General features: G+C 41.2%; 35 non-coding genes across 35 annotated transcripts; all 35 read right to left on the reverse strand.

The window, feature by feature from the left end:
* Window positions 1-260: 260 nt before the first annotated feature.
* On the reverse strand, window positions 261-334 carry trnan-guu (transfer RNA asparagine (anticodon GUU)). The gene has a single exon. It is a non-coding gene; the product is annotated as a tRNA-Asn (tRNA).
* Window positions 335-546: 212 nt separating this feature from the next.
* Window positions 547-620, reverse strand: trnan-guu (transfer RNA asparagine (anticodon GUU)). Its single transcript has one exon. It is a non-coding gene; the product is annotated as a tRNA-Asn (tRNA).
* A 212-nt stretch (window positions 621-832) lies between these two features.
* trnan-guu (transfer RNA asparagine (anticodon GUU)) lies at window positions 833-906 on the reverse strand. The gene has a single exon. It is a non-coding gene; the product is annotated as a tRNA-Asn (tRNA).
* Window positions 907-1,118: 212 nt separating this feature from the next.
* Window positions 1,119-1,192, reverse strand: trnan-guu (transfer RNA asparagine (anticodon GUU)). The gene has a single exon. It is a non-coding gene; the product is annotated as a tRNA-Asn (tRNA).
* Window positions 1,193-2,063: 871 nt separating this feature from the next.
* trnan-guu (transfer RNA asparagine (anticodon GUU)) lies at window positions 2,064-2,137 on the reverse strand. Its single transcript has one exon. It is a non-coding gene; the product is annotated as a tRNA-Asn (tRNA).
* Window positions 2,138-2,349: 212 nt separating this feature from the next.
* Window positions 2,350-2,423, reverse strand: trnan-guu (transfer RNA asparagine (anticodon GUU)). The gene has a single exon. It is a non-coding gene; the product is annotated as a tRNA-Asn (tRNA).
* Window positions 2,424-3,294: 871 nt separating this feature from the next.
* Window positions 3,295-3,368, reverse strand: trnan-guu (transfer RNA asparagine (anticodon GUU)). The gene has a single exon. It is a non-coding gene; the product is annotated as a tRNA-Asn (tRNA).
* A 212-nt stretch (window positions 3,369-3,580) lies between these two features.
* Window positions 3,581-3,654, reverse strand: trnan-guu (transfer RNA asparagine (anticodon GUU)). Its single transcript has one exon. It is a non-coding gene; the product is annotated as a tRNA-Asn (tRNA).
* An 871-nt stretch (window positions 3,655-4,525) lies between these two features.
* trnan-guu (transfer RNA asparagine (anticodon GUU)) lies at window positions 4,526-4,599 on the reverse strand. Its single transcript has one exon. It is a non-coding gene; the product is annotated as a tRNA-Asn (tRNA).
* A 212-nt stretch (window positions 4,600-4,811) lies between these two features.
* Window positions 4,812-4,885, reverse strand: trnan-guu (transfer RNA asparagine (anticodon GUU)). The gene has a single exon. It is a non-coding gene; the product is annotated as a tRNA-Asn (tRNA).
* A 1,157-nt stretch (window positions 4,886-6,042) lies between these two features.
* Window positions 6,043-6,116, reverse strand: trnan-guu (transfer RNA asparagine (anticodon GUU)). The gene has a single exon. It is a non-coding gene; the product is annotated as a tRNA-Asn (tRNA).
* Window positions 6,117-6,328: 212 nt separating this feature from the next.
* trnan-guu (transfer RNA asparagine (anticodon GUU)) lies at window positions 6,329-6,402 on the reverse strand. Its single transcript has one exon. It is a non-coding gene; the product is annotated as a tRNA-Asn (tRNA).
* A 212-nt stretch (window positions 6,403-6,614) lies between these two features.
* On the reverse strand, window positions 6,615-6,688 carry trnan-guu (transfer RNA asparagine (anticodon GUU)). Its single transcript has one exon. It is a non-coding gene; the product is annotated as a tRNA-Asn (tRNA).
* Window positions 6,689-7,559: 871 nt separating this feature from the next.
* Window positions 7,560-7,633, reverse strand: trnan-guu (transfer RNA asparagine (anticodon GUU)). The gene has a single exon. It is a non-coding gene; the product is annotated as a tRNA-Asn (tRNA).
* Window positions 7,634-7,845: 212 nt separating this feature from the next.
* trnan-guu (transfer RNA asparagine (anticodon GUU)) lies at window positions 7,846-7,919 on the reverse strand. The gene has a single exon. It is a non-coding gene; the product is annotated as a tRNA-Asn (tRNA).
* A 1,157-nt stretch (window positions 7,920-9,076) lies between these two features.
* trnan-guu (transfer RNA asparagine (anticodon GUU)) lies at window positions 9,077-9,150 on the reverse strand. Its single transcript has one exon. It is a non-coding gene; the product is annotated as a tRNA-Asn (tRNA).
* A 212-nt stretch (window positions 9,151-9,362) lies between these two features.
* Window positions 9,363-9,436, reverse strand: trnan-guu (transfer RNA asparagine (anticodon GUU)). Its single transcript has one exon. It is a non-coding gene; the product is annotated as a tRNA-Asn (tRNA).
* Window positions 9,437-9,648: 212 nt separating this feature from the next.
* trnan-guu (transfer RNA asparagine (anticodon GUU)) lies at window positions 9,649-9,722 on the reverse strand. The gene has a single exon. It is a non-coding gene; the product is annotated as a tRNA-Asn (tRNA).
* Window positions 9,723-10,593: 871 nt separating this feature from the next.
* Window positions 10,594-10,667, reverse strand: trnan-guu (transfer RNA asparagine (anticodon GUU)). The gene has a single exon. It is a non-coding gene; the product is annotated as a tRNA-Asn (tRNA).
* A 212-nt stretch (window positions 10,668-10,879) lies between these two features.
* On the reverse strand, window positions 10,880-10,953 carry trnan-guu (transfer RNA asparagine (anticodon GUU)). Its single transcript has one exon. It is a non-coding gene; the product is annotated as a tRNA-Asn (tRNA).
* Window positions 10,954-12,110: 1,157 nt separating this feature from the next.
* Window positions 12,111-12,184, reverse strand: trnan-guu (transfer RNA asparagine (anticodon GUU)). Its single transcript has one exon. It is a non-coding gene; the product is annotated as a tRNA-Asn (tRNA).
* Window positions 12,185-12,396: 212 nt separating this feature from the next.
* On the reverse strand, window positions 12,397-12,470 carry trnan-guu (transfer RNA asparagine (anticodon GUU)). Its single transcript has one exon. It is a non-coding gene; the product is annotated as a tRNA-Asn (tRNA).
* An 871-nt stretch (window positions 12,471-13,341) lies between these two features.
* trnan-guu (transfer RNA asparagine (anticodon GUU)) lies at window positions 13,342-13,415 on the reverse strand. The gene has a single exon. It is a non-coding gene; the product is annotated as a tRNA-Asn (tRNA).
* Window positions 13,416-13,627: 212 nt separating this feature from the next.
* trnan-guu (transfer RNA asparagine (anticodon GUU)) lies at window positions 13,628-13,701 on the reverse strand. Its single transcript has one exon. It is a non-coding gene; the product is annotated as a tRNA-Asn (tRNA).
* Window positions 13,702-14,858: 1,157 nt separating this feature from the next.
* trnan-guu (transfer RNA asparagine (anticodon GUU)) lies at window positions 14,859-14,932 on the reverse strand. The gene has a single exon. It is a non-coding gene; the product is annotated as a tRNA-Asn (tRNA).
* A 1,157-nt stretch (window positions 14,933-16,089) lies between these two features.
* trnan-guu (transfer RNA asparagine (anticodon GUU)) lies at window positions 16,090-16,163 on the reverse strand. Its single transcript has one exon. It is a non-coding gene; the product is annotated as a tRNA-Asn (tRNA).
* Window positions 16,164-16,375: 212 nt separating this feature from the next.
* On the reverse strand, window positions 16,376-16,449 carry trnan-guu (transfer RNA asparagine (anticodon GUU)). Its single transcript has one exon. It is a non-coding gene; the product is annotated as a tRNA-Asn (tRNA).
* A 212-nt stretch (window positions 16,450-16,661) lies between these two features.
* trnan-guu (transfer RNA asparagine (anticodon GUU)) lies at window positions 16,662-16,735 on the reverse strand. The gene has a single exon. It is a non-coding gene; the product is annotated as a tRNA-Asn (tRNA).
* An 871-nt stretch (window positions 16,736-17,606) lies between these two features.
* Window positions 17,607-17,680, reverse strand: trnan-guu (transfer RNA asparagine (anticodon GUU)). The gene has a single exon. It is a non-coding gene; the product is annotated as a tRNA-Asn (tRNA).
* Window positions 17,681-17,892: 212 nt separating this feature from the next.
* trnan-guu (transfer RNA asparagine (anticodon GUU)) lies at window positions 17,893-17,966 on the reverse strand. The gene has a single exon. It is a non-coding gene; the product is annotated as a tRNA-Asn (tRNA).
* An 872-nt stretch (window positions 17,967-18,838) lies between these two features.
* On the reverse strand, window positions 18,839-18,912 carry trnan-guu (transfer RNA asparagine (anticodon GUU)). The gene has a single exon. It is a non-coding gene; the product is annotated as a tRNA-Asn (tRNA).
* Window positions 18,913-19,124: 212 nt separating this feature from the next.
* trnan-guu (transfer RNA asparagine (anticodon GUU)) lies at window positions 19,125-19,198 on the reverse strand. The gene has a single exon. It is a non-coding gene; the product is annotated as a tRNA-Asn (tRNA).
* Window positions 19,199-20,069: 871 nt separating this feature from the next.
* trnan-guu (transfer RNA asparagine (anticodon GUU)) lies at window positions 20,070-20,143 on the reverse strand. The gene has a single exon. It is a non-coding gene; the product is annotated as a tRNA-Asn (tRNA).
* A 212-nt stretch (window positions 20,144-20,355) lies between these two features.
* On the reverse strand, window positions 20,356-20,429 carry trnan-guu (transfer RNA asparagine (anticodon GUU)). Its single transcript has one exon. It is a non-coding gene; the product is annotated as a tRNA-Asn (tRNA).
* An 864-nt stretch (window positions 20,430-21,293) lies between these two features.
* trnan-guu (transfer RNA asparagine (anticodon GUU)) lies at window positions 21,294-21,367 on the reverse strand. Its single transcript has one exon. It is a non-coding gene; the product is annotated as a tRNA-Asn (tRNA).
* Window positions 21,368-22,344: the final 977 nt, after the last annotated feature.

The raw sequence follows: 22,344 nt of genomic DNA on the forward strand, positions 1-22,344 counted from the left end.
ACCTTTAGATTAACAGTCGAACACGATAACGAATTGCACCACAGAGACTTGTGGTGTATTTGATCCTGACGCTTGATCGCTGTCCAATTGTGCTCTCATCCAACTGAACATGGGTGGTGTCAAAGCACCAACCTTTATATTGACAGTCAAACACGATAACTGATTGCACTAGAGAGGCTTGTGTTGGCATTGACCATCAGCAGGGCAAAATAACAGGAATCTCATATCCACATCATGGAGCACTACTAAATGAGAACTGTCGTCCCTGGGTGGGCTCGAACCACCAACCTTTAGATTAACAGTCTAACGCGCTAACCTATTGCGCCACAGAGACTTGTGGTTTATTTGATCCTGACGCTTGATCGTTGTCCAATTGTAATCTCATCCAACTGAACATGGGTGGTGTCAAAGCACCAACCTTTATATTGACAGTCAAACACGATAACTGATTGCACTAGAGAGGCTTGTGTAGGCATTGACCATCAGCAGGGCAAAATAACAGGAATCTCATATCCACATCATGGAGCACTACTAAATGAGAACTGTCGTCCCTGGGTGGGCTCGAACCACCAACCTTTAGATTAACAGTCTAACGCGCTAACCTATTGCGCCACAGAGACTTGTGGTTTATTTGATCCTGACGCTTGATCGTTGTCCAATTGTAATCTCATCCAACTGAACATGGGTGGTGTCAAAGCACCAACCTTTATATTGACAGTCAAACACGATAACTGATTGCACTAGAGAGGCTTGTGTAGGCATTGACCATCAGCAGGGCAAAATAACAGGAATCTCATATCCACATCATGGAGCACTACTAAATGAGAACTGTCGTCCCTGGGTGGGCTCGAACCACCAACCTTTAGATTAACAGTCTAACGCGCTAACCTATTGCGCCACAGAGACTTGTGGTTTATTTGATCCTGACGCTTGATCGTTGTCCAATTGTAATCTCATCCAACTGAACATGGGTGGTGTCAAAGCACCAACCTTTAGATTGACAGTCAAACACGATAACTGATTGCACTAGAGAGGCTTGTGTTGGCATTGACCATCAGCAGGGCAAAATAACAGGAATCTCATATACACATCATGGAGCACTACTAAATGAGAACTGTCGTCCCTGGGTGGGCTCGAACCACCAACCTTTAGATTAACAGTCTAACGCGCTAACCAATTGCGCCACAGAGACTCGTGCTGTGTTTGATCCTGACTCTTGATCGCTGTCCATTTGTGCTCTCATCCAACTGAACATGGAGTTTACGAAACAACAACACTTTGTTCCAATGGTTGTGTTAACGTGCATCGAAAGTGCAGCAACATTTTCAAGGAAGTAGACCTGTAGTTTTCTAATGTTTGTTAGCTTTTTGAATGGCCTTAAAAGGCAAAAATGTAGCGCAATGTTCGTCAGCGCAACATTATATTAAAAGGCATTTGGCAGGAGTAAATTCAGCCACAATCACAAATATATTCTGATAAATATATATTTTAAACAACTGCATTTTCACAAATGTAATACATAATCGCCAAGCCTATTCCAAATAATAAGGGGACTGACTCTGGAAGAATGATGAAGTGGCTAGTCACTTTCATGGCGTATAGGCGTACATATACACACAAACACACTGGACCAACATTGTCTTTCTCGCGAGATAAATATAAATGCTAAGGTTATTCATGCCAGATTGACATCATTTACGTTGTCATACTAGCCAGATTAATAAGAATAAATGATATGTTCCTTGGAGAACACAGAATGATCAAGCTATTGAGTAACAGAAGATCAGAGACCATTGACAGCCATTTTACCAGTAGGTATAGTAACTTGTCATCTTTCATGTTCAACAACACACCAATCACATGTGACAACAGGAAACACAGCAGGTCAAAAGCAAGCTTACTGTAAGGCCAGGAAGGTCTTCCATATCACTAGAAACAGAAAGACAGCATGCCTGGGTGGGCTCAAATCACCAACTTTAAAATTAACAGTCTAAAGCGCCAACCAATTGCAACACAGAGACTTGTCATATCCACATCATGGAGCACAACAAACTGAGAACTGTCGTCCCTGGGTGGGCTCGAACAACCAACATTTAGATTAACAGTCTAACACGCTAACCAACTGCGCCACAGAGACTTGTGGTGTATTTGATCCTGACGCTTGATCTCTGTCCAATTGTGCTCTCATCCAACTGAACATGGGTGGTGTCAAAGCACCAACCTTTAGATTGACAGTCAAACACGATAACTGATTGCACTAGAGAGGCTTGTGTTGGCATTGACCATCAGCAGGGCAAAATAACAGGAATCTCATATATACATCATGGAGCACTACTAAATGAGAACTGTCATCCCTGGGTGGGCTCGAACCACCAACCTTTAGATTAACAGTCTAACGCGCTAACCAATTGCGCCACAGAGACTCGTGCTGTGTTTGATCCTGACTCTTGATCGCTGTCCATTTGTGCTCTCATCCAACTGAACATGGAGTTTACGAAACAACAACACTTTGTTCCAATGGTTGTGTTAACGTGCATCGAAAGTGCAGCAACATTTTCAAGGAAGTAGACCTGTAGTTTTCTAATGTTTGTTAGCTTTTTGAATGGCCTTAAAAGGCAAAAATGTAGCGCAATGTTCGTCAGCGCAACATTATATTAAAAGGCATTTGGCAGGAGTAAATTCAGCCACAATCACAAATATATTCTGATAAATATATATTTTAAACAACTGCATTTTCACAAATGTAATACATAATCGCCAAGCCTATTCCAAATAATAAGGGGACTGACTCTGGAAGAATGATGAAGTGGCTAGTCACTTTCATGGCGTATAGGCGTACATATACACACAAACACACTGGACCAACATTGTCTTTCTCGCGAGATAAATATAAATGCTAAGGTTATTCATGCCAGATTGACATCATTTACGTTGTCATACTAGCCAGATTAATAAGAATAAATGATATGTTCCTTGGAGAACACAGAATGATCAAGCTATTGAGTAACAGAAGATCAGAGACCATTGACAGCCATTTTACCAGTAGGTATAGTAACTTGTCATCTTTCATGTTCAACAACACACCAATCACATGTGACAACAGGAAACACAGCAGGTCAAAAGCAAGCTTACTGTAAGGCCAGGAAGGTCTTCCATATCACTAGAAACAGAAAGACAGCATGCCTGGGTGGGCTCAAATCACCAACTTTAAAATTAACAGTCTAAAGCGCCAACCAATTGCAACACAGAGACTTGTCATATCCACATCATGGAGCACAACAAACTGAGAACTGTCATCCCTGGGTGGGCTCAAACAACCAACATTTAGATTAACAGTCTAACACGCTAACCAACTGCGCCACAGAGACTTGTGGTGTATTTGATCCTGACGCTTGATCTCTGTCCAATTGTGCTCTCATCCAACTGAACATGGGTGGTGTCAAAGCACCAACCTTTAGATTGACAGTCAAACACGATAACTGATTGCACTAGAGAGGCTTGTGTTGGCATTGACCATCAGCAGGGCAAAATAACAGGAATCTCATATCCACATCATGGAGCACTACTAAATGAGAACTGTCGTCCCTGGGTGGGCTCGAACCACCAACCTTTAGATTAACAGTCTAACGCGCTAACCAATTGCGCCACAGAGACTCGTGGTGTGTTTGATCCTGACTCTTGATCGCTGTCCATTTGTGCTCTCATCCAACTGAACATGGAGTTTGTGAAACAACAACACTTTGTTCCAATGGTTGTGTTAACGTGCATCGAAAGTGCAGCAACATTTTCAAGGAAGTAGACCTGTAGTTTTCTAATGTTTGTTAGCTTTTTGAATGGCCTTAAAAGGCAAAAATGTAGCGCAATGTTCGTCAGCGCAACATTATATTAAAAGGCATTTGGCAGGAGTAAATTCAGCCACAATCACAAATATATTCTGATAAATATATATTTTAAACAACTGCATTTTCACAAATGTAATATATAATCGCCAAGCCTATTCCAAATAATAAGGGGACTGACTCTGGAAGAATGATGAAGTGGCTAGTCACTTTCATGGCGTATAGGCGTACATATACACACAAACACACTGGACCAACATTGTCTTTCTCGCGAGATAAATATAAATGCTAAGGTTATTCATGCCAGATTGACATCATTTACGTTGTCATACTAGCCAGATTAATAAGAATAAATGATATGTTCCTTGGAGAACACAGAATGATCAAGCTATTGAGTAACAGAAGATCAGAGACCATTGACAGCCATTTTACCAGTAGGTATAGTAACTTGTCATCTTTCATGTTCAACAACACACCAATCACATGTGACAACAGGAAACACAGCAGGTCAAAAGCAAGCTTACTGTAAGGCCAGGAAGGTCTTCCATATCACTAGAAACAGAAAGACAGCATGCCTGGGTGGACTCAAATCACCAACTTTGAAATTAACAGTCTAAAGTGCCAACCAATTGCACCACAGAGACTTGTCATATCCACATCATGGAGCACAACAGACTGAGAACTGTCGTCCCTGGGTGGGCACGAACCACCAACCTTTAGATTAACAGTCGAACACGATAACCAATTGCACCACAGAGACTTGTGGTGTATTTGATCCTGACGCTTGATCTCTGTCCAATTGTGCTCTCATCCAACTGAACATGGGTGGTGTCAAAGCACCAACCTTTAGATTGACAGTCAAACACGATAACTGATTGCACTAGAGAGGCTTGTGTTGGCATTGACCATCAGCAGGGCAAAATAACAGGAATCTCATATCCACATCATGGAGCACTACTAAATGAGAACTGTCGTCCCTGGGTGGGCTCGAACCACCAACCTTTAGATTAACAGTCTAACGCGCTAACCAATTGCGCCACAGAGACTCGTGGTGTGTTTGATCCTGACTCTTGATCGCTGTCCATTTGTGCTCTCATCCAACTGAACATGGAGTTTGTGAAACAACAACACTTTGTTCCAATGGTTGTGTTAACGTGCATCGAAAGTGCAGCAACATTTTCAAGGAAGTAGACCTGTAGTTTTCTAATGTTTGTTAGCTTTTTGAATGGCCTTAAAAGGCAAAAATGTAGCGCAATGTTCGTCAGCGCAACATTATATTAAAAGGCATTTGGCAGGAGTAAATTCAGCCACAATCACAAATATATTCTGATAAATATATATTTTAAACAACTGCATTTTCACAAATGTAATATATAATCGCCAAGCCTATTCCAAATAATAAGGGGACTGACTCTGGAAGAATGATGAAGTGGCTAGTCACTTTCATGGCGTATAGGCGTACATATACACACAAACACACTGGACCAACATTGTCTTTCTCGCGAGATAAATATAAATGCTAAGGTTATTCATGCCAGATTGACATCATTTACGTTGTCATACTAGCCAGATTAATAAGAATAAATGATATGTTCCTTGGAGAACACAGAATGATCAAGCTATTGAGTAACAGAAGATCAGAGACCATTGACAGCCATTTTACCAGTAGGTATAGTAACTTGTCATCTTTCATGTTCAACAACACACCAATCACATGTGACAACAGGAAACACAGCAGGTCAAAAGCAAGCTTACTGTAAGGCCAGGAAGGTCTTCCATATCACTAGAAACAGAAAGACAGCATGCCTGGGTGGACTCAAATCACCAACTTTGAAATTAACAGTCTAAAGTGCCAACCAATTGCACCATAGAGACTTGTCATATCCACATCATGGAGCACAACAGACTGAGAACTGTCGTCCCTGGGTGGGCACGAACCACCAACCTTTAGATTAACAGTCGAACACGATAACGAATTGCACCACAGAGACTTGTGGTGTATTTGATCCTGACGCTTGATCGCTGTCCAATTGTGCTCTCATCCAACTGAACATGGGTGGTGTCAAAGCACCAACCTTTATATTGACAGTCAAACACGATAACTGATTGCACTAGAGAGGCTTGTGTTGGCATTGACCATCAGCAGGGCAAAATAACAGGAATCTCATATCCACATCATGGAGCACTACTAAATGAGAACTGTCGTCCCTGGGTGGGCTCGAACCACCAACCTTTAGATTAACAGTCTAACGCGCTAACCTATTGCGCCACAGAGACTTGTGGTTTATTTGATCCTGACGCTTGATCGTTGTCCAATTGTAATCTCATCCAACTGAACATGGGTGGTGTCAAAGCACCAACCTTTATATTGACAGTCAAACACGATAACTGATTGCACTAGAGAGGCTTGTGTAGTCATTGACCATCAGCAGGGCAAAATAACAGGAATCTCATATCCACATCATGGAGCACTACTAAATGAGAACTGTCGTCCCTGGGTGGGCTTGAACCACCAACCTTTAGATTAACAGTCTAACGCGCTAACCTATTGCGCCACAGAGACTTGTGGTTTATTTGATCCTGACGCTTGATCGTTGTCCAATTGTAATCTCATCCAACTGAACATGGGTGGTGTCAAAGCACCAACCTTTAGATTGACAGTCAAACACGATAACTGATTGCACTAGAGAGGCTTGTGTTGGCATTGACCATCAGCAGGGCAAAATAACAGGAATCTCATATCCACATCATGGAGCACTACTAAATGAGAACTGTCGTCCCTGGGTGGGCTCGAACCACCAACCTTTAGATTAACAGTCTAACACGCTAACCAATTGCGCCACAGAGACTCGTGGTGTGTTTGATCCTGACTCTTGATCGCTGTCCATTTGTGCTCTCATCCAACTGAACATGGAGTTTGTGAAACAACAACACTTTGTTCCAATGGTTGTGTTAACGTGCATCGAAAGTGCAGCAACATTTTCAAGGAAGTAGACCTGTAGTTTTCTAATGTTTGTTAGCTTTTTGAATGGCCTTAAAAGGCAAAAATGTAGCGCAATGTTCGTCAGCGCAACATTATATTAAAAGGCATTTGGCAGGAGTAAATTCAGCCACAATCACAAATATATTCTGATAAATATATATTTTAAACAACTGCATTTTCACAAATGTAATATATAATCGCCAAGCCTATTCCAAATAATAAGGGGACTGACTCTGGAAGAATGATGAAGTGGCTAATCACTTTCATGGCGTATAGGCGTACATATACACACAAACACACTGGACCAACATTGTCCTTCTCGCGAGATAAATATAAATGCTAAGGTTATTCATGCCAGATTGACATCATTTACGTTGTCATACTAGCCAGATTAATAAGAATAAATGATATGTTCCTTGGAGAACACAGAATGATCAAGCTATTGAGTAACAGAAGATCAGAGACCATTGACAGCCATTTTACCAGTAGGTATAGTAACTTGTAATCTTTCATGTTCAACAACACACCAATCACATGTGACAACAGGAAACACAGCAGGTCAAAAGCAAGCTTACTGTAAGGCCAGGAAGGTCTTCCATATCACTAGAAACAGAAAGACAGCATGCCTGGGTGGGCTCAAATCACCAACTTTAAAATTAACAGTCTAAAGCGCCAACCAATTGCAACAAAGAGACTTGTCATATCCACATCATGGAGCACAACAAACTGAGAACTGTCGTCCCTGGGTGGGCTCGAACAACCAACGTTTAGATTAACATTCAAACGCGCTAACCAACTGCGCCACAGAGACTTGTGGTGTATTTGATCCTGACGCTTGATCTCTGTCCAATTGTGCTCTCATCCAACTGAACATGGGTGGTGTCAAAGCACCAACCTTTAGATTGACAGTCAAACACGATAACTGATTGCACTAGAGAGGCTTGTGTTGGCATTGACCATCAGCAGGGCAAAATAACAGGAATCTCATATCCACATCATGGAGCACTACTAAATGAGAACTGTCGTCCCTGGGTGGGCTCGAACCACCAACCTTTAGATTAACAGTCTAACGCGCTAACCAATTGCGCCACAGAGACTCGTGCTGTGTTTGATCCTGACTCTTGATCGCTGTCCATTTGTGCTCTCATCCAACTGAACATGGAGTTTACGAAACAACAACACTTTGTTCCAATGGTTGTGTTAACGTGCATCGAAAGTGCAGCAACATTTTCAAGGAAGTAGACCTGTAGTTTTCTAATGTTTGTTAGCTTTTTGAATGGCCTTAAAAGGCAAAAATGTAGCGCAATGTTCGTCAGCGCAACATTATATTAAAAGGCATTTGGCAGGAGTAAATTCAGCCACAATCACAAATATATTCTGATAAATATATATTTTAAACAACTGCATTTTCACAAATGTAATATATAATCGCCAAGCCTATTCCAAATAATAAGGGGACTGACTCTGGAAGAATGATGAAGTGGCTAGTCACTTTCATGGCGTATAGGCGTACATATACACACAAACACACTGGACCAACATTGTCTTTCTCGCGAGATAAATATAAATGCTAAGGTTATTCATGCCAGATTGACATCATTTACGTTGTCATACTAGCCAGATTAATAAGAATAAATGATATGTTCCTTGGAGAACACAGAATGATCAAGCTATTGAGTAACAGAAGATCAGAGACCATTGACAGCCATTTTACCAGTAGGTATAGTAACTTGTAATCTTTCATGTTCAACAACACACCAATCACATGTGACAACAGGAAACACAGCAGGTCAAAAGCAAGCTTACTGTAAGGCCAGGAAGGTCTTCCATATCACTAGAAACAGAAAGACAGCATGCCTGGGTGGACTCAAATCACCAACTTTGAAATTAACAGTCTAAAGTGCCAACCAATTGCACCATAGAGACTTGTCATATCCACATCATTGAGCACAACAGACTGAGAACTGTCGTCCCTGGGTGGGCACGAACCACCAACCTTTAGATTAACAGTCGAACACGATAACGAATTGCACCACAGAGACTTGTGGTGTATTTGATCCTGACGCTTGATCGCTGTCCAATTGTGCTCTCATCCAACTGAACATGGGTGGTGTCAAAGCACCAACCTTTATATTGACAGTCAAACACGATAACTGATTGCACTAGAGAGGCTTGTGTTGGCATTGACCATCAGCAGGGCAAAATAACAGGAATCTCATATCCACATCATGGAGCACTACTAAATGAGAACTGTCGTCCCTGGGTGGGCTCGAACCACCAACCTTTAGATTAACAGTCTAACGCGCTAACCTATTGCGCCACAGAGACTTGTGGTTTATTTGATCCTGACGCTTGATCGTTGTCCAATTGTAATCTCATCCAACTGAACATGGGTGGTGTCAAAGCACCAACCTTTATATTGACAGTCAAACACGATAACTGATTGCACTAGAGAGGCTTGTGTAGGCATTGACCATCAGCAGGGCAAAATAACAGGAATCTCATATCCACATCATGGAGCACTACTAAATGAGAATTGTCGTCCCTGGGTGGGCTCGAACCACCAACCTTTAGATTAACAGTCTAACGCACTAACCTATTGCGCCACAGAGACTTGTGGTTTATTTGATCCTGACGCTTGATCGTTGTCCAATTGTAATCTCATCCAACTGAACATGGGTGGTGTCAAAGCACCAACCTTTAGATTGACAGTCAAACACGATAACTGATTGCACTAGAGAGGCTTGTGTTGGCATTGACCATCAGCAGGGCAAAATAACAGGAATCTCATATCCACATCATGGAGCACTACTAAATGAGAACTGTCGTCCCTGGGTGGGCTCGAACCACCAACATTTAGATTAACAGTCTAACGCGCTAACCAATTGCGCCACAGAGACTCGTGCTGTGTTTGATCCTGACTCTTGATCGCTGTCCATTTGTGCTCTCATCCAACTGAACATGGAGTTTACTAAACAACAACACTTTGTTCCAATGGTTGTGTTAACGTGCATCGAAAGTGCAGCAACATTTTCAAGGAAGTAGACCTGTAGTTTTCTAATGTTTGTTAGCTTTTTGAATGGCCTTAAAAGGCAAAAATGTAGCGCAATGTTCGTCAGCGCAACATTATATTAAAAGGCATTTGGCAGGAGTAAATTCAGCCACAATCACAAATATATTCTGATAAATATATATTTTAAACAACTGCATTTTCACAAATGTAATATATAATCGCCAAGCCTATTCCAAATAATAAGGGGACTGACTCTGGAAGAATGATGAAGTGGCTAGTCACTTTCATGGCGTATAGGCGTACATATACACACAAACACACTGGACCAACATTGTCTTTCTCGCGAGATAAATATAAATGCTAAGGTTATTCATGCCAGATTGACATCATTTACGTTGTCATACTAGCCAGATTAATAAGAATAAATGATATGTTCCTTGGAGAACACAGAATGATCAAGCTATTGAGTAACAGAAGATCAGAGACCATTGACAGCCATTTTACCAGTAGGTATAGTAACTTGTCATCTTTCATGTTCAACAACACACCAATCACATGTGACAACAGGAAACACAGCAGGTCAAAAGCAAGCTTACTGTAAGGCCAGGAAGGTCTTCCATATCACTAGAAACAGAAAGACAGCATGCCTGGGTGGGCTCAAATCACCAACTTTAAAATTAACAGTCTAAAGCGCCAACCAATTGCAACACAGAGACTTGTCATATCCACATCATGGAGCACAACAAACTGAGAACTGTCGTCCCTGGGTGGGCTCGAACAACCAACGTTTAGATTAACAGTCTAACACGCTAACCAACTGCGCCACAGAGACTTATAGTGTATTTGATCCTGACGCTTGATCTCTGTCCAATTGTGCTCTCATCCAACTGAACATGGGTGGTGTCAAAGCACCAACCTTTAGATTGACAGTCAAACACGATAACTGATTGCACTAGAGAGGCTTGTGTTGGCATTGACCATCAGCAGGGCAAAATAACAGGAATCTCATATCCACATCATGGAGCACTACTAAATGAGAACTGTCGTCCCTGGGTGGGCTCGAACCACCAACCTTTAGATTAACAGTCTAACGCGCTAACCAATTGCGCCACAGAGACTCGTGGTGTGTTTGATCCTGACTCTTGATCGCTGTCCATTTGTGCTCTCATCCAACTGAACATGGAGTTTGTGAAACAACAACACTTTGTTCCAATGGTTGTGTTAACGTGCATCGAAAGTGCAGCAACATTTTCAAGGAAGTAGACCTGTAGTTTTCTAATGTTTGTTAGCTTTTTGAATGGCCTTAAAAGGCAAAAATGTAGCGCAATGTTCGTCAGCGCAACATTATATTAAAAGGCATTTGGCAGGAGTAAATTCAGCCACAATCACAAATATATTCTGATAAATATATATTTTAAACAACTGCATTTTCACAAATGTAATATATAATCGCCAAGCCTATTCCAAATAATAAGGGGACTGACTCTGGAAGAATGATGAAGTGGCTAGTCACTTTCATGGCGTATAGGCGTACATATACACACAAACACACTGGACCAACATTGTCTTTCTCGCGAGATAAATATAAATGCTAAGGTTATTCATGCCAGATTGACATCATTTACGTTGTCATACTAGCCAGATTAATAAGAATAAATGATATGTTCCTTGGAGAACACAGAATGATCAAGCTATTGAGTAACAGAAGATCAGAGACCATTGACAGCCATTTTACCAGTAGGTATAGTAACTTGTCATATTTCATGTTCAACAACACACCAATCACATGTGACAACAGGAAACACAGCAGGTCAAAAGCAAGCTTACTGTAAGGCCAGGAAGGTCTTCCATATCACTAGAAACAGAAAGACAGCATGCCTGGGTGGACTCAAATCACCAACTTTGAAATTAACAGTCTAAAGTGCCAACCAATTGCACCACAGAGACTTGTCATATCCACATCATGGAGCACAACAGACTGAGAACTGTCGTCCCTGGGTGGGCACGAACCACCAACCTTTAGATTAACAGTCGAACACGATAACGAATTGCACCACAGAGACTTGTGGTGTATTTGATCCTGACGCTTGATCGCTGTCCAATTGTGCTCTCATCCAACTGAACATGGGTGGTGTCAAAGCACCAACCTTTATATTGACAGTCAAACACGATAACTGATTGCACTAGAGAGGCTTGTGTTGGCATTGACCATCAGCAGGGCAAAATAACAGGAATCTCATATCCACATCATGGAGCACTACTAAATGAGAACTGTCGTCCCTGGGTGGGCTCGAACCACCAACCTTTAGATTAACAGTCTAACGCGCTAACCTATTGCGCCACAGAGACTTGTGGTTTATTTGATCCTGACGCTTGATCGTTGTCCAATTGTAATCTCATCCAACTGAACATGGGTGGTGTCAAAGCACCAACCTTTATATTGACAGTCAAACACGATAACTGATTGCACTAGAGAGGCTTGTGTAGTCATTGACCATCAGCAGGGCAAAATAACAGGAATCTCATATCCACATCATGGAGCACTACTAAATGAGAACTGTCGTCCCTGGGTGGGCTCGAACCACCAACCTTTAGATTAACAGTCTAACGCGCTAACCAATTGCGCCACAGAGACTCGTGCTGTGTTTGATCCTGACTCTTGATCGCTGTCCATTTGTGCTCTCATCCAACTGAACATGGAGTTTGTGAAACAACAACACTTTGTTCCAATGGTTGTGTTAACGTGCATCGAAAGTGCAGCAACATTTTCGAGGAAGTAGACCTGTAGTTTTCTAATGTTTGTTAGCTTTTTGAATGGCCTTAAAAGGCAAAAATGTAGCGCAATGTTCGTCAGCGCAACATTATATTAAAAGGCATTTGGCAGGAGTAAATTCAGCCACAATCACAAATATATTCTGATAAATATATATTTTAAACAACTGCATTTTCACAAATGTAATATATAATCGCCAAGCCTATTCCAAATAATAAGGGGACTGACTCTGGAAGAATGATGAAGTGGCTAATCACTTTCATGGCGTATAGGCGTACATATACACACAAACACACTGGACCAACATTGTCCTTCTCGCGAGATAAATATAAATGCTAAGGTTATTCATGCCAGATTGACATCATTTACGTTGTCATACTAGCCAGATTAATAAGAATAAATGATATGTTCCTTGGAGAACACAGAATGATCAAGCTATTGAGTAACAGAAGATCAGAGACCATTGACAGCCATTTTACCAGTAGATATAGTAACTTGTAATCTTTCATGTTCAACAACACACCAATCACATGTGACAACAGGAAACACAGCAGGTCAAAAGCAAGCTTACTGTAAGGCCAGGAAGGTCTTCCATATCACTAGAAACAGAAAGACAGCATGCCTGGGTGGGCTCAAATCACCAACTTTAAAATTAACAGTCTAAAGCGCCAACCAATTGCAACAAAGAGACTTGTCATATCCACATCATGGAGCACAACAAACTGAGAACTGTCGTCCCTGGGTGGGCTCGAACAACCAACGTTTAGATTAACATTCAAACGCGCTAACCAACTGCGCCACAGAGACTTGTGTTGTATTTGATCCTGACGCTTGATCTCTGTCATATTGTGCTCTCATCCAACTGAACATGGGTGGTGTCAAAGCACCAACCTTTAGATTGACAGTCAAACACGATAACTGATTGCACTAGAGAGGCTTGTGTTGGCATTGACCATCAGCAGGGCAAAATAACAGGAATCTCATATCCACATCATGGAGCACTACTAAATGAGAACTGTCGTCCCTGGGTGGGCTCGAACCACCAACCTTTAGATTAACAGTCTAACGCGCTAACCAATTGCGCCACAGAGACTCGTGCTGTGTTTGATCCTGACTCTTGATCGCTGTCCATTTGTGCTCTCATCCAACTGAACATGGAGTTTACGAAACAACAACACTTTGTTCCAATGGTTGTGTTAACGTGCATCGAAAGTGCAGCAACATTTTCAAGGAAGTAGACCTGTAGTTTTCTAATGTTTGTTAGCTTTTTGAATGGCCTTAAAAGGCAAAAATGTAGCGCAATGTTCGTCAGCGCAACATTATATTAAAAGGCATTTGGCAGGAGTAAATTCAGCCACAATCACAAATATATTCTGATAAATATATATTTTAAACAACTGCATTTTCACAAATGTAATATATAATCGCCAAGCCTATTCCAAATAATAAGGGGACTGACTCTGGAAGAATGATGAAGTGGCTAGTCACTTTCATGGCGTATAGGCGTACATATACACACAAACACACTGGACCAACATTGTCTTTCTCGCGAGATAAATATAAATGCTAAGGTTATTCATGCCAGATTGACATCATTTACGTTGTCATACTAGCCAGATTAATAAGAATAAATGATATGTTCCTTGGAGAACACAGAATGATCAAGCTATTGAGTAACAGAAGATCAGAGACCATTGACAGCCATTTTACCAGTAGGTATAGTAACTTGTAATCTTTCATGTTCAACAACACACCAATCACATGTGACAACAGGAAACACAGCAGGTCAAAAGCAAGCTTACTGTAAGGCCAGGAAGGTCTTCCATATCACTAGAAACAGAAAGACAGCATGCCTGGGTGGACTCAAATCACCAACTTTGAAATTAACAGTCTAAAGTGCCAACCAATTGCACCATAGAGACTTGTCATATCCACATCATGGAGCACAACAGACTGAGAACTGTCGTCCCTGGGTGGGCACGAACCACCAACCTTTAGATTAACAGTCGAACACGATAACGAATTGCACCACAGAGACTTGTGGTGTATTTGATCCTGACGCTTGATCGCTGTCCAATTGTGCTCTCATCCAACTGAACATGGGTGGTGTCAAAGCACCAACCTTTAGATTGACAGTCAAACACGATAACTGATTGCACTAGAGAGGCTTGTGTTGGCATTGACCATCAGCAGGGCAAAATAACAGGAATCTCATATCCACATCATGGAGCACTACTAAATGAGAACTGTCGTCCCTGGGTGGGCTCGAACCACCAACCTTTAGATTAACAGTCTAACGCGCTAACCAATTGCGCCACAGAGACTCGTGCTATGTTTGATCCTGACTCTTGATCGCTGTCCATTTGTGCTCTCATCCAACTGAACATGGAGTTTACGAAACAACAACACTTTGTTCCAATGGTTGTGTTAACGTGCATCGAAAGTGCAGCAACATTTTCAAGGAAGTAGACCTGTAGTTTTCTAATGTTTGTTAGCTTTTTGAATGGCCTTAAAAGGCAAAAATGTAGCGCAATGTTCGTCAGCGCAACATTATATTAAAAGGCATTTGGCAGGAGTAAATTCAGCCACAATCACAAATATATTCTGATAAATATATATTTTAAACAACTGCATTTTCACAAATGTAATATATAATCGCCAAGCCTATTCCAAATAATAAGGGGACTGACTCTGGAAGAATGATGAAGTGGCTAGTCACTTTCATGGCGTATAGGCGTACATATACACACAAACACACTGGACCAACATTGTCTTTCTCGCGAGATAAATATAAATGCTAAGGTTATTCATGCCAGATTGACATCATTTACGTTGTCATACTAGCCAGATTAATAAGAATAAATGATATGTTCCTTGGAGAACACAGAATGATCAAGCTATTGAGTAACAGAAGATCAGAGACCATTGACAGCCATTTTACCAGTAGGTATAGTAACTTGTAATCTTTCATGTTCAACAACACACCAATCACATGTGACAACAGGAAACACAGCAGGTCAAAAGCAAGCTTACTGTAAGGCCAGGAAGGTCTTCCATATCACTAGAAACAGAAAGACAGCATGCCTGGGTGGACTCAAATCACCAACTTTGAAATTAACAGTCTAAAGTGCCAACCAATTGCACCATAGAGACTTGTCATATCCACATCATGAAGCACAACAGACTGAGAACTGTCGTCCCTGGGTGGGCACGAACCACCAACCTTTAGATTAACAGTCGAACACGATAACGAATTGCACCACAGAGACTTGTGGTGTATTTGATCCTGACGCTTGATCGCTGTCCAATTGTGCTCTCATCCAACTGAACATGGGTGGTGTCAAAGCACCAACCTTTATATTGACAGTCAAACACGATAACTGATTGCACTAGAGAGGCTTGTGTTGGCATTGACCATCAGCAGGGCAAAATAACAGGAATCTCATATCCACATCATGGAGCACTACTAAATGAGAACTGTCGTCCCTGGGTGGGCTCGAACCACCAACCTTTAGATTAACAGTCTAACGCGCTAACCTATTGCGCCACAGAGACTTGTGGTTTATTTGATCCTGACGCTTGATCGTTGTCCAATTGTAATCTCATCCAACTGAACATGGGTGGTGTCAAAGCACCAACCTTTATATTGACAGTCAAACACGATAACTGATTGCACTAGAGAGGCTTGTGTAGGCATTGACCATCAGCAGGGCAAAATAACAGGAATCTCATATCCACATCATGGAGCACTACTAAATGAGAATTGTCGTCCCTGGGTGGGCTCGAACCACCAACCTTTAGATTAACAGTCTAACGCACTAACCTATTGCGCCACAGAGACTTGTGGTTTATTTGATCCTGACGCTTGATCGTTGTCCAATTGTAATCTCATCCAACTGAACATGGGTGGTGTCAAAGCACCAACCTTTAGATTGACAGTCAAACACGATAACTGATTGCACTAGAGAGGCTTGTGTTGGCATTGACCATCAGCAGGGCAAAATAACAGGAATCTCATATCCACATCATGGAGCACTACTAAATGAGAACTGTCGTCCCTGGGTGGGCTCGAACCACCAACATTTAGATTAACAGTCTAACGCGCTAACCAATTGCGCCACAGAGACTCGTGCTGTGTTTGATCCTGACTCTTGATCGCTGTCCATTTGTGCTCTCATCCAACTGAACATGGAGTTTACTAAACAACAACACTTTGTTCCAATGGTTGTGTTAACGTGCATCGAAAGTGCAGCAACATTTTCAAGGAAGTAGACCTGTAGTTTTCTAATGTTTGTTAGCTTTTTGAATGGCCTTAAAAGGCAAAAATGTAGCGCAATGTTCGTCAGCGCAACATTATATTAAAAGGCATTTGGCAGGAGTAAATTCAGCCACAATCACAAATATATTCTGATAAATATATATTTTAAACAACTGCATTTTCACAAATGTAATATATAATCGCCAAGCCTATTCCAAATAATAAGGGGACTGACTCTGGAAGAATGATGAAGTGGCTAGTCACTTTCATGGCGTATAGGCGTACATATACACACAAACACACTGGACCAACATTGTCTTTCTCGCGAGATAAATATAAATGCTAAGGTTATTCATGCCAGATTGACATCATTTACGTTGTCATACTAGCCAGATTAATAAGAATAAATGATATGTTCCTTGGAGAACACAGAATGATCAAGCTATTGAGTAACAGAAGATCAGAGACCATTGACAGCCATTTTACCAGTAGGTATAGTAACTTGTCATCTTTCATGTTCAACAACACACCAATCACATGTGACAACAGGAAACACAGCAGGTCAAAAGCAAGCTTACTGTAAGGCCAGGAAGGTCTTCCATATCACTAGAAACAGAAAGACAGCATGCCTGGGTGGGCTCAAATCACCAACTTTAAAATTAACAGTCTAAAGCGCCAACCAATTGCAACACAGAGACTTGTCATATCCACATCATGGAGCACAACAAACTGAGAACTGTCGTCCCTGGGTGGGCTCGAACAACCAACGTTTAGATTAACAGTCTAACACGCTAACCAACTGCGCCACAGAGACTTGTGGTGTATTTGATCCTGACGCTTGATCTCTGTCCAATTGTGCTCTCATCCAACTGAACATGGGTGGTGTCAAAGCACCAACCTTTAGATTGACAGTCAAACACGATAACTGATTGCACTAGAGAGGCTTGTGTTGGCATTGACCATCAGCAGGGCAAAATAACAGGAATCTCATATCCACATCATGGAGCACTACTAAATGAGAACTGTCGTCCCTGGGTGGGCTCGAACCACCAACCTTTAGATTAACAGTCTAACGCGCTAACCAATTGCGCCACAGAGACTCGTGGTGTGTTTGATCCTGACTCTTGATCGCTGTCCATTTGTGCTCTCATCCAACTGAACATGGAGTTTACGAAACAACAACACTTTGTTCCAATGGTTGTGTTAACGTGCATCGAAAGTGCAGCAACATTTTCAAGGAAGTAGACCTGTAGTTTTCTAATGTTTGTTAGCTTTTTGAATGGCCTTAAAAGGGCAAAAATGTAGCGCAATGTTCGTCAGCGCAACATTATATTAAAAGGCATTTGGCAGGAGTAAATTCAGCCACAATCACAAATATATACTGATAAATATATATTTTAAACAACTGCATTTTCACAAATGTAATATATAATCGCCAAGCCTATTCCAAATAATAAGGGGACTGACTCTGGAAGAATGATGAAGTGGCTAGTCACTTTCATGGCGTATAGGCGTACATATACACACAAACACACTGGACCAACATTGTCCTTCTCGCGAGATAAATATAAATGCTAAGGTTATTCATGCCAGATTGACATCATTTACGTTGTCATACTAGCCAGATTAATAAGAATAAATGATATGCTCCTTGGAGAACACAGAATGATCAAGCTATTGAGTAACAGAAGATCAGAGACCATTGACAGCCATTTTACCAGTAGGTATAGTAACTTGTAATCTTTCATGTTCAACAACACACCAATCACATGTGACAACAGGAAACACAGCAGGTCAAAAGCAAGCTTACTGTAAGGCCAGGAAGGTCTTCCATATCACTAGAAACAGAAAGACAGCATGCCTGGGTGGGCTCAAATCACCAACTTTAAAATTAACAGTCTAAAGCGCCAACCAATTGCAACACAGAGACTTGTCATATCCACATCATGGAGCACAACAAACTGAGAACTGTCGTCCCTGGGTGGGCTCGAACAACCAACGTTTAGATTAACAGTCTAACACGCTAACCAACTGCGCCACAGAGACTTGTGGTGTATTTGATCCTGACGCTTGATCTCTGTCCAATTGTGCTCTCATCCAACTGAACATGGGTGGTGTCAAAGCACCAACCTTTAGATTGACAGTCAAACACGATAACTGATTGCACTAGAGAGGCTTGTGTTGGCATTGACCATCAGCAGGGCAAAATAACAGGAATCTCATATCCACATCATGGAGCACTACTAAATGAGAACTGTCGTCCCTGGGTGGGCTCGAACCACCAACCTTTAGATTAACAGTCTAACGCGCTAACCAATTGCGCCACAGAGACTCGTGGTGTGTTTGATCCTGACTCTTGATCGCTGTCCATTTGTGCTCTCATCCAACTGAACATGGAGTTTACGAAACAACAACACTTTGTTCCAATGGTTGTGTTAACGTGCATCGAAAGTGCAGCAACATTTTCAAGGAAGTAGACCTGTAGTTTTCTAATGTTTGTTAGCTTTTTGAATGGCCTTAAAAGGCAAAGATGTAGCGCAATGTTCGTCAGCGCAACATTATATTAAAAGGCATTTGGCAGGAGTAAATTCAGCCACAATCACAAATATATTCTGATAAATATATATTTTAAACAACTGCATTTTCACAAATGTAATATATAATCGCCAAGCCTATTCCAAATAATAAGGGGACTGACTCTGGAAGAATGATGAAGTGGCTAGTCACTTTCATGGCGTATAGGCGTACATATACACACAAACACACTGGACCAACATTGTCCTTCTCGCGAGATAAATATAAATGCTAAGGTTATTCATGCCAGATTGACATCATTTACGTTGTCATACTAGCCAGATTAATAAGAATAAATGATATGCTCCTTGGAGAACACAGAATGATCAAGCTATTGAGTAACAGAAGATCAGAGACCATTGACAGCCATTTTACCAGTAGGTATAGTAACTTGTAATCTTTCATGTTCAACAACACACCAATCACATGTGACAACAGGAAACACAGCAGGTCAAAAGCAAGCTTACTTTAAGGCCAGGAAGGTCTTCTATATCACTAGAAACAGAAAGACAGCATGCCTGGGTGGACTCAAATCACCAACTTTGAAATTAACAGTCTAAAGCACCAACCAATTGCACCACAGAGACTTGTCATATCCACATCATGGAGCACAACAAACAGAGAACTGTCATCCCTGGGTGGGCTCGAAACACCAACCTTTAGATTAACAGTCAAATGCGCTAATCAATTGCGCCACAGAGACTTGTGGTTTATTTGATCCTGACGCTTGATCGCTGTCCAATTGTGCTCTCATCCAACTGAACATGGGTGGTGTCAAAGCACCAACCTTTAGATTGACAGTCAAACACGATAACTGATTGCACTACAGAGGCTTGTGTTGGCATTGACCATCAGCAGGGCAAAATAACAGGAATCTCATATCCACATCATGGAGCACTACTAAATGAGAACTGTCGTCCCTGGGTGGGCTCGAACCACCAACCTTTAGATTAACAGTCTAACGCGCTAACCAATTGCACCACAGAGACTTGTGGTGTATTTGATCCTGACGCTTGATCGCTGTCCATTTGTGCTCTCATCCAACTGAACATGGAGTTTACGAAACAACAACACTTTGTTCCAATGGTTGTGTTAACGTGCATCGAAAGTGCAGCAACATTTTCAAGGAAGTAGACCTGTAGTTTTCTAATGTTTGTTAGCTTTTTGAATGGCCTTAAAAGGGCAAAAATGTAGCGCAATGTTCGTCAGCGCAACATTATATTAAAAGACATCTGGCAGGAGTAAATTCAGCCACAATCACAAATATATTCTGATAAATATATATTTTAAACAACTGCATTTTCACAAATGTAATATATAATCACCAAGCCCATTCAAAATAATAAGGGGACTGACTTTGGAAGAATGATGAAGTGGCTAGTCACTTTCATGGCATATAGGCGTACATATACACACAAACACACTGGACCAACATTGTCCTTCTCGCGAGATAAATATAAATGCTAAGGTTATTCATGCCAGATTGACATCATTTATGTTGTCATACTAGCCAGATTAATAAGAATAAATTATATGTTCCTTGGAGAACACAGAATGATCAAGCTATTGAGTAACAGAAGATCAGAGACCATTGACTGCCATTTTACCAGTAGGTATAGTAACTTGTCATCTTTCATGTTCAACAACACACCAATCACATGTGACAACAGGAAACATGGATGGTCAAAAGCAAGCTTACTGTAAGGCCACGAAGGTCTTCCATTTCACTAAAAACAAAATCCCTGGGTGGGCTCAAATCACCAACTTTTAAATTAACAATCTAACAAGCCAACCGATTGCACCACAGAGACTTGTCATATCCACATCATGGAGCACAACAAACTGAGACCTGTCGTCCCTGGGTGGGATCGAAAAACCAACCTTTAGATTAACAGTCTAACGCGCTAACAAATTGTGCCACAGAGACTTGTGGTGTATTTGATCCTGACGCTTGATCGCTGTCCATTTGTGCTCTCATCCAACTGAACATGGAGTTTACGAAACAACAACACTTTGTTCCAATGGTTGTGTTAACGTGCATCGAAAGTGCAGCAACATTTTCAAGGAAGTAGACCTGTAGTTTTCTAATGTTTGTTAGCTTTTTGAATGGCCTTAAAAGGGCAAAAATGTAGCGCAATGTTCGTCAGCGCAACATTATATTAAAAGACATCTGGCAGGAGTAAATTCAGCCACAATCACAAATATATTCTGATAAATATATATTTTAAACAACTGCATCTTCACAAATGTAATATATAATCGCCAAGCCCATTCAAAATAATTTGGGGACTGATTCCGGAAGAATAATGTAGTGGCGAGTCACTTTCATGGCGTATAGGCATACATATACACACAAACACCCACACACTGAACCAACATTGTCCTTCTCGCGAGATAAATATAAATGCTACGTTTTTCCATGCCACATTGACATCATTTACGTTGTCATACTAGCCGGATTAATTCATGACTGACATTTTTTGGTGTAAGGGTTTATAAAACATTACTTCAGACTGAGATGTAATTATAATGTTTCCCATGCAGTATATGATGCACTTCTGGTGAATAATTACACAGTCAACGGTGGGATTTGTACTTGTGAGCTCAGGAAGGGTTATCAGATCCACCCCCACTTCTCTTTACCTGTCATCTCATCCTGTTCTACTGAATGTGGGGGAGGAGTGGATTTTAGTGAAGTAAAAAAGGACTCACACACTCAGATACGTAAATATATAAAGTTAAAATATGTGATATGCCACATACAGTATAAATGAAACCTGGAAATGCGATATATAAATCCAATTCATTATTATCTTTTATTGATTAGGTAGGACTTTGCATTGCGGTGTATTATTGTGTAATTATTCATGTAGGCACAATGTAACAAGTATTACAGTGTAACAA

This window comes from Oncorhynchus kisutch, linkage group LG9 (genome assembly GCF_002021735.2).
Source record: "Oncorhynchus kisutch isolate 150728-3 linkage group LG9, Okis_V2, whole genome shotgun sequence".
Lineage (NCBI taxonomy): Eukaryota > Metazoa > Chordata > Actinopteri > Salmoniformes > Salmonidae > Oncorhynchus > Oncorhynchus kisutch.